Genomic DNA, 20,474 nt, shown 5'->3' with positions numbered 1-20,474 from the left:
AGCAGTGTTTGTGAGTCTTTCAGCATTTGATAGGCATTACATTTCAGAATAAATAAAAGTTTGTTCTGATTTTAGAATCTGATTGGCCGAGCTGCATTTCTGAAGAGCTGATATACAGAAGTGATATTTCTGTTACACCTTTAATCCATTTTATGACTTGAATTAAACAAACTGACACAACTTTGAGTGGTTCGGGTAGATTTTATGTTCACCCTCAGTGGATGTATTGTGGTGACTGATCGGTGTATACCTGGACTATTCGAACAATATAAACACAAGCAAATGTTTAGGTGCCACTGTGTAGTAAATCGTCTTGATTACGGATGTAACGTCTTGGTTACGGATGTAACCTCAGTTCCCTGATGGATGGAACGAGACGTTGTGTCGAGCCGACAGATGGGGTTCGCTCTTGAGAACCTAGCGGACTGAAGTAGTTAACCGCAAGGTGGGAGTCCACCTAGGGAGGTCATGGGTTACTGAGGTGGGAACCATGCATGAGGATACATCAGACGGAACCACCCAAGGGGGGGGTTACCACGTCTGGAGCACAAGGTCCGGTTAGAGCTATGTGGTAGATAACTCAACTGTTCCCCGGCCTAATGGGGCAGGGCTGCTCTGCCCAGCCTTCCCCCCAGGAAGGTGCTTAATGATGGATGGAATGCCTGTTCTTTACCCAGTGGGGAAAGAAGGGAGGCGGAAATAGCCGCTGACCCACCTAAGGAAGGGGGGAAGGGCTTTCGCAGGCGTACGGCCTACCGGCTGCCGGTCCTACATGTTGCCATGCAGAACACGGGCTGTCACCGGTTCTACACGGAGGTTGTATAACCTCGCGAAGGTGTTGAGTGTAGCCCAACCCGCAGCTCTGCATATGTCTGTCAGAGAGGCGCAGGTGGAGTGAGCTCTCACTGCTAATGGGCAAGGGCAGTTTTGGGATTGGTAGGCCGTCGTGACAGCGTCCACAATCCAGTGCGCCAACCTCTGTTTGGAGATAGCCCTCCCCTTCTGCTGTCCTCCGAAACAGACAAAGAGCTGATCCGAGCTCCTGAAGCTCTGTGTGCGGTCTAAGTAGAGGCGCAGTGCACGTACTGGACACAACACGGACGGGGTTGGGTCTTCCTCCCCAGTGGAGAGCACCTGTAAGTTCACCACCTGGTCCCAAAAAGGAGTGGTGGTAACTTTGGGCACGTAGCCGGGCCGAGGTCTCAGGATAATGTGAGAATCCCTGGGTCCGAATTCTAGGCAGTCAGGGGACACTGAGAATGCTTGACGGTCCCCTACCCTCTTGATGGAGGCGAGCGCCATCAGGAGTACCGTCTTCATCGTGAGATGAGAAAGAGCGGTATCTCCTAGGGGCTCGAAGGGGGGCCTGATGAGCCATCAAGGTCCCAAGAGGGTATGAAACGCGGATGAGGCGGATTCCGCCTTCTCGCGCCCCTAGGAACCTGATGACCTGGGATGCCATAACGTGCCCTTCCCCTGGGAAAGCAGGTCCTTCGTCAGGGGAATCGGCCAGCGGAGAGCTGTCGTCAAGAGCATTTTCTCCGAGAACCAAGTCCGGTTGGGCCAGCGTGGCACAACGAGTAACACTTGATGCTCCTCTTCCCTGACCTTGCACAGAGTCTGTGCAATGAGGCTCACTGGGGGGAAGGCGTACTTCCGTTTGTCCTGCGGCCAGCTGTGTGCTAGGGCATCCGTGCCGAGGGGAGCCTCGAAAAGGGAGAACCAAAGCGGGCAATTGGTGGTTTCCAGGGAGGCGAACAGGTCTACCTGAGGGGAGTGAGGGCGGCTTCCATAATCTTCGTAAAGACTCGTGGGGACAGGGACAGACCGAAGGGGAGGACTCTGTACTGATATGCCTGACCCTCGAAAGCGAACCGTTGGAACGGGCGATGACGAGGGAGAATCGAGACTTGAAAGTAAGCGTCCTTCAGGTCGATTGCCATGAACCAATCCTGACATCTGACAGATGTCGAACCACCCGGGGGGTGGTTCGATGGCTGGCAGTGCGGGTCTCTCGCCGGGGGCGGACCCCCGGGGAGGAGACTGGCTCAGCTGGTTTGCCTGCCTGGCGATGCAGCTCCACGCACCGTCGATTTGAGAGTGCTCAGGGCTGCAATGTATATTCGATGTTGCGCCTCGCCAGGACGCAACGTCGAGTAGCCGAACACTGTCTTGCAGAGGGTGAGAGCGGCTGTGAGAAACACCCAGGGAGATTGGAAACTCTCTTTGTGAGAAAGTGGGTGATAGCCCCCCCGGCCATGGCGTGGAGAGAGGAGGCAGCTTGGCCCGCAGCAGCGTAGGCCTTCGACACCAGTGATGCCGAAGTCCTACACGCTTTGGACGGGAGTTTTGGTCGGCCTCTCCAGGTGGACGCCGCCTGCGGGCACAGGTGCACCACGACTGCACGTTCCACATGGGGCACGTCGACGTAGCCTTTAGCTGCCCCACCATCGAGGGAAGAAAGAGTGACTGAACTGGTCTGACGTGTACGAGCCGAAAAAGGGGCGTTCCACGTCTTCGTCAGTTCCTCATGCACCTCTGGGAAGAACGGAACCGGGGTTGGGCGCGGCTTGGAGTCGCGTTCAGAGCCCAAGAACCATGTGTCCAGCCGTGAGCGCTGGGGGAGAGGCACTGGAGTGCACTCTAACCCAATGCTCACGGCGGCCCGGGAAAGCAGGCTGACATCTCGAAATCCGCTTCTTCCTGAGCTCGACCCCCGTGGGGGGGAGCTGCAAGAAATCGTCGGCATCGGATGTTAGCAAATCGCTCTCCGATGCTGCGAAAGACATCTCATCTTCTTCACACAACGTTTCCGAATGCGTGAATGAGGATGCAGACGGTATGGTACCACCTGCTAGGGAACGGTCAGGCGAGCGAGACGGGGTGTGAGCGATCCGCTAGCGCTTGGCTAATGGATTTACGCTCGCAGTGGCCCCCATATCACCCTCACCGCTCGCCTTGGCGGACGGTATGGCCTTAGCCATTCTCTTCATGGCCCGGGAAGCATGCACCATGACCGCAACGTCTGAATGACCATCCGCCAGCAGTGAGGGCAAGATGAGTCAACGAAGGATGCCTCAGTGTGCTGGAGACCCAAACACTTGAGGCAGACATCGTGTCCATCCCCCTCCTCGATGAGGGTACCGCACCCATGAGAACAGTGGGACATGCCACGCTGGAGAAATTTGCTCTTTTAGATATCTCGAAAACCTCTAGAACCGCCGAGACACCCAGGGGAAGTTTGCCGCAGGAAGGGACAGTCCGCTGCACCACGTCGTAGAACCGGCAGTCTGTGTTGCTAAGTAGTAGCGAAGGTCTGCAATCCACGAGCGAAGGCTTCGAAGAACAAAAGGTGAATGAATGAGGCACGCCATCTCCCTTTTATACCCAGATATCCGGGGGCGGAGTCCGGCATGCAAATTTCATTCGCCAATTTCATTGGGCTTTTCTAAGTAGTCGGAAGTGATTGGTTCTCAAGGACGAACCCCATCTGTCGGCTCGACACAACGTCGAGAGACCGACAGAAAGGGAACATATGTTTAGGCCACAATGGATTTGTCTTTGGCAGTTTGGGACTCCTAAACAACAAGAGCAAGAAACAAAGGTTTTGACAGGTTTTTAGACCAGGAGAATAGATAGAATAGATAGTTCTTATTTGCTTTGCATTGAACAAGAAATAGTGATGCATTGAACAAGATGCAAAAGGAGTATACAGTACAGTAGAAATAAAGATATATACAAAAAAAATTCCCAAACAAGCAACCAACTAATCAAGCACAGAAGTGTAAATATTAAACTTGCTTTGGACTAGGCAAAGTTTGAAAGACTATTAGAGGCTATTACAGGAGATCGCTTTCAACTGACACTGGGAAACTTTTATGCATTTTGGCTCTTCATTTACGAAAGAACAATGTTTTGGGGAACTGAAAACGCAAAGGAAAACGGGTCTCAAAGTGTAAGGTTTTGAAAACGACAGCGTTATCTTCTACATGTAACTTCAAAGCTGAAACTTTCTGAAAATTCTGACGTCATACATGAATATTCACATTACAATACTGACGGCTTCCAGTAGGCTACTGTGCGTCTGTGCTACGTGCCATTAACATTTCTCCAGCAAAAAGTAGATTTACTGCAACACTATGATGCGGATAGATATTATTTACATAGACCAAACTTTAAACACAAATACACACAGACAAATGGTATTTAAAAACAGGCTATGCATATGTGCGCAGGCATGTAGAGTTTCTTTACAATATGACATTGCCATCCACTGGTCTGGCATGCGCACTACAGTGTTTTTACTTGTTTTCACGAAATCAAGTAAACACAGATCGTTTTGACAATGGCTTCGTTTATTTGTGAAACTTTTATAAAAAAGCTAAGGAAAAACTTTTCTATTCCATTTTTGTTGCATAAATGTGCTCTTAGACACTACACTCTTAAATCATCGCTTCATGATGCCATAGAAGAACCTATTTTGTCTAAATGGTTCCATAAGCAACATTTAACATCTGAAGAACCTTTCTGTTTCACAAAAGGTTACTTGTGGTGAAGAAGTTTCTTCAGATTATAAAAACGTAAGAAACAGATGGTTCTTTAAAGAACCTTTGACTGAATGGTTCTTTGTGGAACCAGAATGGTTCTTCTATGGCATTGCTGAGTGTATGTTATCCAAATCTGAGAGTACACAAATGCCAATGTTCAATGGTTTAAGAAAATCTGATTAGTTTTGATTGTAATTTTGAACTAGTTGACCTGGCTCATGCTGTGCCCTAGGAGGTCATTGGCTACATTTGCAATCATTCAACCATGTTAATTGTGCCTACAAAGCAAATGCAAATACCGTATCAGTTTAGTTGCATTTGCTAACCACAGCTGAGCTCAGTCTTAGGGATGCTGATCTTTCTATACACACTCCTGATTTTCCATCATCCTTATGCGAGGGCGGAAAACACTCTTTGCCAAATGATGGGTGACCCTAAATACCCTCTGCTGTACAAGAATGGGGACGTAACTATTGGGGGACTTTTTGCAATACATAGTAAAGAAACCTTATCTTCATTTGAGTTTACACAGAAACCTCAGGTTTTATCATGCTCCAGGTGTGTTTTATAGGAATTCAGCCAATGTATTTAAATTTTTTTTGAAGTATTTAAATGAAGTTATAACATCTTGATTCAAGTATTTTGTTATGATATTTTTAGGTATCAGTCATATATAACATTTAAAAAAGAACAGGAACAGATACTTAATATGTTTAATTATTTGGTTACTATTTAGCCCAATGCTTCCTTGTTTCCACAGTGTGAATCTAAGAGACTTTCGTCTGGCTCAGATCATGACATTTGCTATTGAGGAGATTAATAGAAGTGCAATTTTGCTCCCCAATGTTTCTATTGGCTACAGAATCTATGATACCTGTGCTTCAAGATTGTCTTCTATGAGTGCAACTATGGCAGTGATGAATGATCAGGAGTTTGCAGAAGAAGACAAATGCAATGGACAGACTCCTATACATGCTATCATAGGAGAAACAGAGTCTTCTGCCACAGTGATGCTGTCCAGAACCACAGGACCTTTTAAAATCCCAGTGGTAAGAGGCAATAACATGTAGAGTTTGACCCAGTTAACTACATGACCATTTCACTATTTTCTGTGCTTTCTTTCGTCAGATAAGTCACTCAGCAACATGTGAATGTCTCAGTAATAAGAAAGCTTACCCATCATTCTTCAGAACTATCGCTAGTGATTATCACCAGAGCAGAGCACTTGCATATATAGTCAAACACTTCGGCTGGTCTTGGGTTGGAGCTGTGAACAGTGACAATGACTATGGAAACAATGGAATGGCCATATTTCTGAATACAGCCAAAAAGGAGGGGATATGTGTAGAGTACTCTGTGAAATTCTACCGAACAGAGCCTGAAAAACTCCAAAAAGCAGTAGACATAATAAAAAAAGGCACTGCGAAAGTGATTGTTGCATTTATTTCAGTTTTTGAGATGGGATTACTTATTGAGCAGCTACGCATTCAGAACATTACAGGCCTACAAATTATTGGCGTAGAGGCATGGATAACTTCAAAGAGTTTGATTAATCCAAACACTTTTCATGTTCTGGGAGGGTCACTGGGGTTTGCAGTAAGAAAAATTGCTGTTGAAGGGTTTTCAGATTATGTTACAAAAACATTTTGGGACACAGTTATTCCATGTTCACAGAGCGATGACAATTCATCTAAAACTGAACTAAATTGCAACACATATCAGGATCTACTTGTGTTGAGAAATTACAATGAAGATGTGTCTGAACAAAGATTTTCAAGCAATGTCTACAAAGCAGTTTATGCTGTGGCTTATTCATTACACAATCTACTCAAATGTACAGAACATGAAGGTTGTGAGAAAGAACTGACAATACAACCACAGCAGGTAAAAAGGCAAAGAGAATGTGATATTAAAAGAAAAGGGAACCCCATTACTGTTTCTGCCTCAATGACTGCTATTTTAATATTTTGCTAGGTTGCTGAGGCTCTGAAAAAAGTCAACTTCACTGTAAAGTTTGGAGATCATGTGTGGTTTGACGACACTGGTTCAACAATAGCCCAGTATGAAGTTGTGAACTGGCAGCAAAACAAAAATGGATCAATTCAGTTTAAAGCAGTGGGTTACTATGATGCCTCACTGCCCCCTGACCAGCGCTTTGTACTTAACACTGAAAACATCATCTGGACTGGAGGACAGCTGCAGGTAAATGATAAAATACAACGTTTAATTTGTTTTAAAAGTGAAAAAAGCAATGGCAAGTGTTTTTAAAAAAAATAATACAACCTTTATTTCTTTATTCGATTTTTAAAAGAAATTGTATGTGTTTGCTTGTAGAAGCCAAGGTCTGTGTGCAGTGAGAGTTGTCCTCCAGGCACTAGGAAGGCTGGACAGAAAGGAAGACCTGTCTGCTGTTATGACTGTATTCCATGTGCAGATGGAGAAATCAGTAATGAGACAGGTAAACTTCAGCCCAAATCAAAGATTCAAAGAAAACTGGTTAGTTGCTCCTTCTGTGCTTTCCTTTTCCTGTTCAGGCTACAGTTTCTGATCAAAGGAGTTCATAATTAAAGTACTTCAATTACCTCTAAATATGGTAATCATATCTTTCTTTCCAGATTCAAATAACTGCATGCAGTGTCCAGGGGAATACTGGTCTAATGCTGAAAAAAGTAAATGTGTGTTAAAGACTGTAGAGTTTCTGTCATTCACAGAATTTATGGGTATAGTGCTAGTCTTTTTCTCACTGTTTGGAGTAGGAATAACTGTACTGGTCACAGTCCTGTTTTACAGTAAGAAGGACACCCCCATAGTAAAAGCCAACAACTCAGAGCTGAGCTTCCTGCTGCTCTTCTCATTGATTCTCTGTTTTCTCTGTTCACTTACTTTCATTGGTCGCGCCACTGAGTGGTCCTGTATGTTACGTCACACAGCGTTTGGGATCACTTTTGTCCTCTGTATCTCTTGTGTTCTGGGGAAAAACAATAGTTGTGTTAATGGCCTTCAAGGCCACACTTCCAGGAAGTAATGTCATGAAATGGTTTGGGCCTGTACAACAGAGACTCAGTGTTCTTGCCTTTACACTTATACAGGTTCTTATCTGTGTGCTTTGGCTAACAATTTCTCCTCCTTTTCCCATTAAAAATATGAAATATTATAAAGAGAAGCATTTTTGAGTGCAGTCTGGGTTCTCTGTGGTTTCTGGGCTGTACTGGGTTATATTGGTCTCTGGCTCTCTGTGCTTCATTCTGGCTTTTCTGGCTCGGAGCTGCCTGATAACTTCAATGAAGCTAAATTCATCACATTCAGTATGCTCATATTCTGTGCTGTGTGGATCACATTTATTCCACTTATTCAGTTCTCCTGGAAAATTTACTGTAGCTGTGGAGATATTTGCCATTTTAGCCTCAAGCTTTGGTTTATTATTTTGTATATTTGCACCTAAATGTTACATCATCTGTTTAACCTGAACAAAATACAAAACAACATTTGATGGGAAAACACAAAGCATCCTACTGAGAAATAAACACATGATGGGTAAAAACAACATGTGTTAATTTTGTAGTTGTGTGTTAGAAAGCATGTCGCAAGAGCATGCACAACACACGCACACGCACACACGCACACCACACACCACACACACCACACACACACACACCGCACACGCAAGCACAGCAACGCACACACAGCCCGACAGAACGCAACAAACACCACCACACGCCACCCAACCACAATATACTGTATACCATCAATAACTTCGATTTACTAAAATAGACCATGTGATTTCATGGTTAAATTTTAGTTAAACTAATTATACTATTGTACAAATTCAGGATATGTGTTATGAACACTGGACAATCAATCACCCACTATGTAGCTGTATTTGACATTTTCAGTTAATCGCAATGTTCTTCAGGTCTATGAAATAAGGGAGTGTGTCTTCGATACTAAATAAAAATGATGCCATTATGTTTAATTAATGGTCGAAGGTTATTTCTTACAAATGACCTCAGTGGGATTTGATATTTTGGTTGTTTGTGAATAGTAAACTTTTAAAAATAAAGGTGCTTAAAAGGTTCTTCGCAGCGATGCCATAGGAGAACCATTTTTGGTTCCACAAAGAACCATTCAGTCAAAGGTCTTTTAAAGAACCATCTCTTTCTTGCTTTTTCATAATCTGAAGAACCTTTTTTGCCACAAAGAACCTTTTGTGAAACAAAAAGGTTGTTCAGATGTTAAAGGTTTTTTATGGAGCCACAAGGTTCTTCTATGGCATTGAAGAACCGTTTGAAGCACCTTTTTTAAGCATGTACTGCAGCAACAGTGGAGTTGCTAGGCACTTTTTAGGTGGGCTTTAGCCGATTCACACATACTCACGTATGCAGTACAGATCCGTCAATGGCCATTGTGCTTCCACACATACTACGTTTGCAGCGTGCTAGCGGTCCGCATCTTCTGTGTTGATTCAGTCAACAATGGGTAACAATGGGTGTTTCCAATATATGATTAATCGAAGTGTAAGTTTTTAAAAAGGGTTTATGAAACGCCATTTTCTTCATTGTGATTCTCTGTTTTATGTTTAGTGCGAGTGGTTGATAGATATAAATAACAACTTCCATGTATCCAGATGACTTTGAATTAAGTGTAGGACACAGAAATAAAATTATAAACCCTTTCAGGACTAAACATGTTATGTCCTCATGTAGACAAGAAACTGGAAACTGTAAATCCTTCTTATGTACTTTATTAACAAGCACTAACAGTCAGCATAATATGCAGGCACATGTTCAGTATTCTTCTCACTAGTCTCTCTCCTTCCTATGCACATCTATATAACTCAGGAAGCTTGAGTGCCATCTAGTGGTGCATTAATGTAACAACACCACAAAACACAATAGCTGAAAAGAACGAACTATTTAAATGATATTTTATCTGTAGTTTTGATGTTAGGATGGTACTTCAAAACATTTGAGGCTTACGTGGGGTTTTATTAGCCCACACTGAAAAAATATATATTTTAAACGAACTTAATTAAATTATGGACGGTGGTTCCACACAACAGAAATATGTTATCTCTACTCAAATGCTTAATGTATGATGAACTAAACTGAACTGAGTAAACTTAAACAACCATGTCCAAATAACTTAAATCAAATAAGTTCATCCTACTAAATGTATTTAAGTAGAGATAACATGTCTCCATTATGTGGAACCACTGTCCATAATTGAATTAAGTTAGTTTAAGGTAAGATATTAGCTGTTATTTTTAACACACAAAAAAGCTAAATAAAGCTCTTATTGTTCGGAGTCAGCCAGATGTTGGTTTTGTTAAACTTTCGGCATACACCAAGTACCTGCTTTTTTTATTAAAGCAAATTTAAATCTGGTTAGCAGGTGCTCAACCCAAGCACATGCTCTACACTTTACCACAATGGTAACCCCCCAAAAACATTAACATACCAGAAACTCTTTTAAATACAAACATATAGAATATAGAAATATAGAATATATAGAAAATAGTATTAAACATGAACAAATATCCCTGTTTCATCATTTCGATAAAAGATGTATGAAATAACATTTTATTGCAACTTTTACTCTCCCTATTCAGCCCCGTGCAAAGCATGATGGGAAGTGGAAATCCTGTTCCTAGTTAATAATGGTATTTTAATACAACTAAATTCATTTATGTTGTGTTAACTTGATTTATTTTAGTATATTGAACAAGCATCAAATATGATTTTGATCTACTGGATTGAAACATGTTAATTTAAAATGTAAACATTTAGTTAAGCCAAAGCATTACTGTTTTTAGTCCGTTTAACACAATGCAATTGTGTTTGAACATAAAACCTAACACAATGGTGTTAAAACTAAATTAATTGTTTAAATAAAGTGAACAGTATCGTAAAATCATTTTTTTGAGTTTATAGCCTATTAAAAGAGTTTCAAAATAACTTACCATCCATTCCAGTGGCCGATAAAACCGCCTCTAATGCATTTTCTTTAGCATCCATGTCTCTATAAAACAGTCCTGTGGGTCATAAATCAATTTGTATTTCTCTACCTCAATAATTAGCCACGTGTCATCCATCACGCTGCCGTGTACTTTCTGGACCACCTGCTTGTCACTATCTGCATAGAAGCACCTTCCTCATTTATTATATGGATTTGTGGCTGTTGTTGTTACTTTGAATTATAAATGCATGTTGCAGCTTGATTGATTTATTAATGTACTATTAATTTTAATAATTAATAACTTGTCTTTATTCTTCATATTCTTTCTTAATTATTTATTTTAGTAATGTACAGTATGTGGTGCTTAAAGAGTGGCTATAAATATATATATATATACATAGGCTGGGTCCCCCTAGTATTGAAAATCTAGAATTGCCCCTGTGCAGCAATATGAATAAAAATGAGTTTTGGAATAGATTAAAGATTATACTTTTATTACAGATTAATCAGTGGCTGGTTGCATAAACTAGACTAGTCTTAGAAGTTAGTCATCATTTTTTTTGTTCATAACTTCTTTAAATCAGTTACATAAAAAGGTAGATTGGGCTAATTGAAATATGAAAAATTTGACTGATTAGTTATAACTAATTGCTAGTCTGTGAGAATAGTTGTTAAGATGCAGTCTTAATTTATAGCGGCTAAGTTTATGCAACTGGGCCCAGTTGTTTAAAGTAAAGTGGCTAATATAAATTAATAAAATCTTAATTTATCCTAAACATGTCAAAAAAATATCATTCCAGTTAGTTGAGTTATGTCAAAAAGAGTTTGTGTAGATTGACATAATGTTCTAATGTATGGCATAGATAGCCATTAGCGATTCTGCTTACGTGTATTGGTATAGTTAACAGACAATATTTAAAATAAAAAATAAACAGATGTAACATTAAACCAAACCAAAAGCAGGTTGTCACCGTTGAAGGTCAACAAGGTCAACTACTGGTAAATTAATGATTTTCAAATAAATGTTGTGGAAAGATTAGGGGTGTCACAACATACCTATTAAACACTACTGATGTTGCATTTAATCTATACATATATGATCATATCGTAAATAATTCAGCACCCGTTTTGCGCCAGAAGCCACAATGGTTACAAACTCTTTCTCTCTGTCTCCCTACAGTCATATTCCGAGTTAGAAAAAAAGAAAAGAAAAAAGATTGATTTTAAACAGATAACATTATTTATTTCTATCACTAATTTTTTGTGTATTAAAAATCTGATATCATGACTACCCCAGGAAGAATGTTTAATTATTGTATTGAATTGACATAGCCCATGTGTTTTCTGTAATTGAATGGTTTAAGAATAGTATGAATCACATGTGTACATTTATAAAAAAAAAAATCTGCAATTGCACAGCTGATCAATTAGTTCAATGTGTTAAAACGTTTGTTAAAATGTGTTCACAGTGGTTATTATTATTATTGCAGGAGCTTTTCCATTGTAGCAAAATCAATTTAGGAAATGCATAATTGACTGATACACTTCACTAAAATCAGCCATACTTGTTGCTTGTCTTGTACTATTTATCCATTTAAACATACACTATATCTTGTATGAAACATTATTTGTCTATCCTCTGTTTATTTACTCTTTGACCTTTGTTTGTGATCAGTGAGAGTGGTTCACACTGAAGTGACTGAAGCAGAAACATGTTGATCCTGTTCCAACCTGTAAACGAAGCTGATGCAATGTGTCATGGCTCTGCCTCATTTAGTCATGTTTTTCTTGGTCCTGTGGCAGAGCCATGACAAAGCCTTTGGTTTTGTGTGAGAAAACCATGGGGTGTTTATCTTTTGACACTCCATGTGTTTTCTCATGTCTTGTCATTGGCCCCGCCCCTCTCGTTTCATGTATTGTTTCCCACCTGCTCTGTGTCATTATCCCTCGTTTGTCTTGCCCTATTTATTGCCCTCTTGTTTCATTGTCCTGTGCTCTTGCGTTGTATGTGTATCATGCCTGTCAATGTTCCTGTGGTCAATTCTACTGTTTGCTGTACCTACCTGTAGAAGGTGTTGTATTGTTTGCCTCCACTGCCTTGCTTGTCGTTGTGCCCTAGATCGTGGTCGCTTTATAGCCTGTATTTCCCCTTCCGTGTTTAGACATTGTGTCAAGTTGTATTTTGTTATTCTTTTGCCCCATCGTGGGAAGTGTTTTGTTCGTTTAGTATTTTAGTTTGTCTTCATGATTGACACCCCCTCGTGGGTTTTTGTTTTGTGTTTTTGTTTATTATTAAAAGTCTTGTGTTAAGACTTGTGTTCGCATGCCTGCAATTGGGATCTTCCGCTACGAATCGTGACAGAACGCAAGAGCCAATACTGAGCCCAGCAGGCAGCTCTGTGGAAATGGGGAGCCGGGCTAGGGAGACCCACCGCCTCCTTTCCCTCTGCCAGGGAGACACGAACATCTGGGTGTTCGCCAATCAGTTCTTGGCAGTAGCAGAGCGACGCTGCTTCGGGGAGGAGGAACTCAAGGTAATGTTCAATGGTTGCCTCGCGGAACCTCTCTCCCGGTCGGAGATGCGGATGCTGAGACCCCTGGACTTCTCGGAACTCGTTTGTTACGGTAACAATCGGGATCCGCCTGGGGCCTCAGCATGTCTTGCCTCTCCGATCGTCCTGGAGACGATTCCGGAGGAACAGGGCCTTAACATTGGTACCATTACCTTGGGTCCCTCCGAACCACCCGCCTTGGTGCATTATGCTGACCTCCTCGGCGACACCCGTGGCCAGCGGAGACGAAGGGAGTCGTGGGACTCCCAAGACGTTAAGAAAACGTCTTGGTTACGGATGTAACCTCAGTTCCCTGATGGAGGGAACGAGACGTTGTGTCGAGCCGACAGATGGGGTTCGCTCTTGAGAACCTATCAACTTCTGACTAGTTTAGAAAAGGCCAATGAAATTGGCAAATGAAATTTGCATGCCGGACTCCGCCCCCCAGATATCCGGGTATAAAAGGGAGACAGCGTGCTGCATTCATTCACCTTTTGGTCTGAGGAGCCTGAGCATCCCTCGACCGCTGCGGCGGGCGGCCAGCGTTGTGGCAAGAAGGACACAAAGTCTCGTTCCCTCCATCAGGGAACTGAGGTTACATTCGTAACCAAGACGTTCACTTTCTGTCGGTCTCTCGACGTTGTGTCGAGCCGACAGATGGGGTTCCTATGGAAAACGCCACAGCGCTGTGCCGCGTCACAATCTCCAGCGGAGCGACGTTGACTGGCCTGGGCGAGTCAGACGTGAGCGCTAGCGCGAAATTGTAACCGTCCAGTGGAGAGATAGGGGGTCCCAGAGCTTTTGAAGAAAAGGTGGGAAGCCCCTGCCACCGGCCATCATGGGCGGAGGCCTTGATTCTCTTACAGCGAGAAGCTGCCCGGCACCGTAATGGCCAATGGGTAAGCATTAATCCCCCCGCGGAAAAGACCCCCACTACAGAGACCACTATTCTGCCATCGGGAGGAATTAGTGGAGACACCACATGGTCTCACCAGTCAGGGGAGAACTCATGGGAAAACGTGCGGACTGAAGCAGTTAACCGCAAGGTGGAGGTCCACCTAGGGAGGTCATGGGTTGCCGAGGTGGGAATCATTCATGAGGATACATCAGACGGAACTGCCCACGGGGGGGGGGTATGGGGGATACCACGTCTGGAGCACTAGGTCCAATTAGAGCTATGTGGTAGATAACTCAACTGTTCCCCGGCCTAAGGGGGCAGGGTTGCTCTGCCCAGCCTGCCCCCAGGAAGGTGCTTAGTGATGGATGGAATGCCTGTTCTTTACCCAGTGGGGAAAGAAGGGAGGCGTAAATAGCCGCTGATCCCCCTAGAGGAAGGGCTTTTACAGGCGTACGCCCTACCGGCTGCCGGTCCTACACGTTGCCCTGCAGGACGCGGGCTGACACCGGTTCCACGCGTAGGTATTAGAACCTCGCGAAGGTGTTGTCCGCAGCTCTGCAGATGTCTGCCAGAGAGGCGCCCTGAGCCAGTGCACATGAGGAGTGTGCCTCACTCCTAACGGGCAGGGGCAATCTTGAGATCGGTATGTTGTAGCGACGGAATCCACGATCCAGTGCACCAGCCTCTGTTTGGAGACAGCCCTCCCCTTCTGCTGACCTTCAAAACAGACAAAGAGCTGGTCAGAGCATCTGAAGCTCTGCGTGCGGTCCAAGTAGAGGCGCAGTGCGCGTACTGGACACAACACGGATGGGGTTGGGTCTTCCTCCCCGGTGGGGAGCGCCTGCAGATTCACCACCTGGTCTCTCGGGAGAGTGGTGGGAACTTTGGGCACGTAGCCGGGACGGGGTCTCAGGATAACGTGAGAATCACCGGGCCGGAGTTCTAGGCAATCTGTGGAGACGGAGGGTGCTTGTAGGTCCCCTACCCTCTTGGAGGTGAGCGCCATCAAGAGAGCCGTCTTTATCGTGAGGTGAGAAAGAGCGGCAGCTCCGAGGGGCTCGAAGGGGGGGGGCCTCTTGAGGCCCGCCACCAATCGCAAGAGGGTATGGAGCGCTGATGAGGCGGTCGCCTTCTCGCGCCCCTTAGGAACCTAATGACCAGGTCGTGCTGTCCCAGAGGCTTCCCAGCAACTGGGTCGTGATGAGTGGCCGCAGTGGCTACATACACTCCCAGTGTGGAGGGGGGAGAGGTTACTTTCCAGTCTTTCTTGAGGAAGGGACAGCACATTCCCGATCGAGCAACTCCGCGGTTCTTCTCCCCGAGAATAGCACCAGGACGAGAAGAGGTGCCACTTATGGGCGTTTAGCCGCTTAGTGGCCGAGGACCTAGCCTGAGTGATGTCCCAACTACCGCAGGGGGTGGGCCACTCAGGATCTCCTCGTCCCGTTCAGACATGGAGGTTCCAGGGGTCTGCCTGGGATGCCGTAACGTGCCCCTTCCACTGGGAAAGCAGGTCCTTCACCAGGGGGAGCGGCCAGGGGGGAGTTGTTGTCAAGAGCCTTAGCGCTGAGAACCAAGTCAGGTTGGGCCAGTAAGGCGCAACTAGTACCACTTGATGCTCCTCTTCCCTGACCTTGCACAGGGTCTGTGCAATGAGGCTCACTGGGGGAAGGCATACTTCCGTTTGTCCCACGGCCAGCTGTGCACAAGGGCATCCGTGCCGAGGGGTGCCTTGGTCAGGGAGTACCAAAGCGGACAATGGGTGGAGTCCGGGGAGGCAAACAGATCCACCTGTGCCTGGCCGAACTGCTCCCAAATGAGGCAGACTGCATGGGGATGGAGTCGCCACTCTCTGCGAGGCGTCAACTGACGAGAGAGCGCATCAGCTGTCTGGTTCAGGACGCCTGGGGTGTGTGTGGCTCGCAAGGAGCTGATCACCTGCTGACTCCAGAGGAGGAGGCGCCGGGCGTGTTAGCTGCCGTTAGCGAATGCCACCCTGACGACTGATATACGCCACGGCAGCTGTGCTGTCTGACCGGATCAGCATGTGCTTGTCCTGCACGAGAGGTTGTAGCCTCCTCAGTGCAAGTAGCACAGCCAACAACTCTAGGCAGTTGATATGCCAACGCAGGCGGGGGGCCTTCCACTGCCCCAGCACTGCGTGCCCGTTGCACACGGTACCCCAACCCTGCAGGGAGGCATCCGTTGTCACCACGACGTGCCTTGACCACTGCCCTAGGGGGACACCTGTCCGCAAGAAGGTCATGGGAGATCAGGGGGTTAGGGTGCGTTGGCAGAAAGGCGTGATGACCATACGCCTGCTGCCGGTGTGCCACGCTCTCCATGGAACCCGACTCTGTAGCCAGTGTTGGAGCAGTCGCATGTGCATCGACCCGAGGGGGACCACCCCCGCCGAGGATGCCATGTATCCCAGGAGCCTCTGAAATTGTTTCAGGGGGACCGCTGACTGCCTGAAAAGCTGAACAGCTTCAGGCAGTTCAACACTGACTGGGTGCGCTGTCATGGAGACAGAGTCGAGTTCCATACCTAAAAAGAGGATGCTCTGCACAGGGGAGAGCTTGCTCTTTTCCCAGTTGACCTGTAGCCCCAACCAATCTAGGTGCCGGTGCACCAGGTCCCTGTGTGTACACAACAGATCTCGCGAGTGTGCCAAGATAGCCAGTCGTCAAGATAGTTCGGCACCCACACACCTCTTTCCCTGAGGGGAAGGAGGGCGGCTTCCACGATCTTCGTGAAGACACGTGGAGACAGGGACAGACCGAAGGGGAGGACCCTGTACTGATATGCCCACCCCTCGAAATCAAACCGCAGGAACGGCCGATGACAAGGGAGGGTCGAGACATGAAAGTACACGTCCTTCAGGTCGATTGCCATGAACCAATCCTGACATCTGACAGACGTCAGGATGCGCCTCCGCGTGATCATCCTAAACGGAAGCTTGTGTAGGTGCTTGTTCAGGACACGCAGATCTAGGATGGGGCGCAGCCCCCCGCATTTCTTTGGGACAATGAAGTACGGACTGTAGAACCCGTTGAACATCTTGGCTGGTGGTACGGGCTCGATCGCTCCCTTCGCCAGAAGGGTGGCGACCTCGGCCCGAAGCATGGGCGCATCCTTGCCTCTGCTGAGGTAGAGCGGATGCCCCGAAACTTGGGCGGCCGTCTGGCGAACTGGATCGCGTAGCCGAGACGGATCGTACTCCCTAGCCAACCTGACGGCCTGGAAAGCCGAAGCCACGCTCCCAGGAACCGAGACAGGGGGACTAGGGATTCGATCTGCTTCATCGTCCCCGCAGGGGGTGGTTCGATGGCCAGCAATACGGATCCCTTGCCGGGGGAGGGCCCCCGGGAAGGAGATCGGCTGTGGAGCCGCGCTCAAACCCAAGGTACCATGTAGCCAGCTGCGAGCGCTGGGAGAGGCAGTGCAGGCACTGCAACCCAACGCTCACGGCGGCCCGGGAAAGCATGGCTGACATTTCGACGTCCGCTTCTTCCTGGGCTCGACCCCCCGAGGGAGCCCGAGGAATTGTCGGAGTCGGATGGCAGTACATCTCCCCCCGATGCTGCAAGAGACATCTCATCATCACGCATCATGTCTGAATACGTGATTGAGGAACAAGATGGTGGGACCGTCTCCTGGGGAACGAGCGAGACGAGGTGCGAACGGTCCGTGAGCCAATAGTCCTCATACCACCCTCGCTGCTTGCCGTAGCGGGCGGCAGGGCCGTAGTCCTGCCCTCACGGAACGGGGAGCAGACAAGGTGGTGTAGGTTACAGGTTCAGACACCTGTAACGCAATGTCTGAATCGTCAACCGCCCGCAGTGCGGGCAGGACGTATCCACAACGTCTGCCCCAGCGTACTGGAAGCAGAGCATGTGAGCGGAGCTGAGCGGTGAGAATTTCTGCTCCCTGCTCACGTGGGTGTTCGCGCCCCCCGCTCCAACGCTCAAAGTCGCACAAGACCGCTCTGCTCAATTCCGCTCCCCGCTCAGCTACAATTTCATCCCGCTCCGGTGAAATTTCTCCACGCTCGCTCAAATTAAAAATTCCTCTGCATGCCTAACACCTGCCGTTTTCAATCGAAGCCTTACCCCTCGTTTACACTGCACACATCTGCGGAACGATACGGCTCCGACGCGGCTACCGGAACTGATCAAGGTCATTCTAGTCTATGCTTCAGCTGCAATCGGTGCCTCGATCCTCTTCAGGGGAAGCTGGAATTCAAAATACGTGTTCAGTGCTTCACGTGAACCTACGTGCATCACGCATCATGTCAAAATACGTGCCTGCTGCAGATGCGTCGAAAGCGTTTATGATAAAAGAGACGCTCACGTTCAGAAGACACTGCATTAACACTTAACTCTGATTGCACATGAGACTAAGCAAGTATCTAGCAAACGCGAGCGTCTCTTTTATTAAAAACCCTTTCAACGCGTCTGCAGCAGGCACGTATTTTGACATGACGCGACACACACATGACAGGGCTAAATACATGTTTTCCCGAGCTTCGCATTACTGCTTCCCCTGAAGAGGAGTCACGGATCGCCACTTCTATGCTTGTGTTTACACCAGACATCTCTCCTTCACAACGAACGATTTTTGAAATGTAGGCTGACAGTTTTGTTAATTGTTGAAGGCACAGGTGAATTCTGGGTGGATTTGTGCATGCCCTAGACTCGTGGTGTGAGCGGTATCGGAGCGGAACCGGAGCGAGACAGAGCGATCGCTCCGGCCTTTGGATAAAAACCCACTCCGCGCTCTGACTATATTTCACGCGCTCCGCTCCCCACCCGCCGCTCCCCACCCGTCTGGAAGCAGACATCGTGTCCGTCCCCCTCCTCGATGAGTGTGTTGCACCCATGAGAACAGCGGGACATGCCACGCTGGAGAAATTTGCTCTTTTAGAGGAAAAACTCTTCTGGAACTAATGAGACGCCCAGGGGAAAGTCGCTGCGGGAAGGGACCGTGCGCTGCACCACGTCATAAGATTCCGGCAGTAATTCGACGTAGAGATTGAAGTCTCGAAGTCGATCAGTGTGAAGGCTCCGAAGAACAAAAGGTGAATGAATGAAGCACACCGTCTCCCTTTTATACCCGGATATCCGGGGGCGGAGTCCGGCATGCAAATTTCATTTGCCAATTTCATTGGCCTTTTCTAAACTAGTCAGAAGTTGATAGGTTCTCAAGAGCGAACCCCATCTGTCGGCTCGACACAACGTCGAGAGACCGACAGAAAGGGAACAAAGGATTTCTTTGAGTAACGTAACCCACTAAAAACAAAACATATAGCCAGAGGAACAAATTAATTTTTGTTCAATGACGTCTGCTCAGTTCATGGTGGCTCTGACCTTGGTGACGTCAGGCCCCTTTAATCAAGCCAAGCAAGGATCATATATTTCATATTATTATGATTGTAAGTCAGGATCCCAACACTCTAAAATAAATAGTGCTATATAGCACTAAAAGTGGTTCTTGGCTCGTAATCATAGAGGAACCACTTTTAGTGCTATATAGCACTATTTTTTTAGAGTGTTGGGATCCTAACTTACAATCATAGTACCATATTTTGGTTCTTAAATTGGTCACCCCAAAGAACCTCTGAAGAACCACTGAAGCACCAAGATATGGTGCAATATAGCACTAAAATGGTTACCCTATGATTACGAGCCAAGAACCACTTTTAGTGCTATATAGCACCATTTTTTTCTTTTTAGAGTGAAGAGTTAAAGCAATTTATTATGTTAATCTTTTTTCTACTTTTTGTTTTGTTTCATTTTACAAATGTATCCCACACTACAACCTTAATTCAACAAACAAATAAAAAATAGTATAGAAGTACTAGTGTACATTTAATTTAGATTAACTACGCTCTTAAAAATAAAGGTGCTTCATGATGCCATAGAAGAACCTTTTTGGTCTAAATGGTTCCATACAGAACCTTTAACAATAAAATAACCTTTCTATATATTTCTATATTCAATAAGGTTCTTTGTGGTGAATAAAAGGATCCTCAGATTATAAAGAGGTCAGTATATAGATTTTTAAAAAGATTATTATATAACATGTTATGTAAATCTAAGTGTGCAGGTAAACTGAACATTAATATGTTGGCACATTTATAATTTACTACATTTTGAATATTTGGTGAAAATTAACTAATACACTCTTAAAAAAAAGGTGCTTCAAAAGGTTCTTCGATGCCATAGAAGAACCTTTTGGTTCCATAAAGAACCTTAAACATCTGAAGAACCTTTCTGTTTCACAAAAGGTTCTTTGTGGCGAAAAAAAAGGTTCTTCAGATTATAAAAAATTAGGAAAGAGATAATTCTTTAAAAGAACCTTTGACAGAATGATTCTTTGTGGAACCAAACATCATTCTTCTATGGCATCGCTGCATGTGAAGAACCTTTTAAGCACCTTTATTTTTAAGAGTGTAGACTGGCTTGTCCAAAAAAATTTGTAAATTGAGTTTGAGATTTAGTTTCGCTCAGAATGCATTTT

General features: G+C 45.6%; 1 pseudogene; it reads left to right on the top strand.

The window, feature by feature from the left end:
- Positions 1-4,884: 4,884 nt before the first annotated feature.
- LOC130562939 (extracellular calcium-sensing receptor-like) lies at positions 4,885-8,063 on the top strand (annotated as a pseudogene).
- The last annotated feature ends 12,411 nt before the right edge of the window (positions 8,064-20,474 follow it).

Source organism: Triplophysa rosa, linkage group LG12, assembly GCF_024868665.1.
Source record: "Triplophysa rosa linkage group LG12, Trosa_1v2, whole genome shotgun sequence".
Classification (NCBI taxonomy): Eukaryota; Metazoa; Chordata; class Actinopteri; order Cypriniformes; family Nemacheilidae; genus Triplophysa; species Triplophysa rosa.
This window is presented reverse-complemented; position numbering and strand designations above follow the sequence as displayed.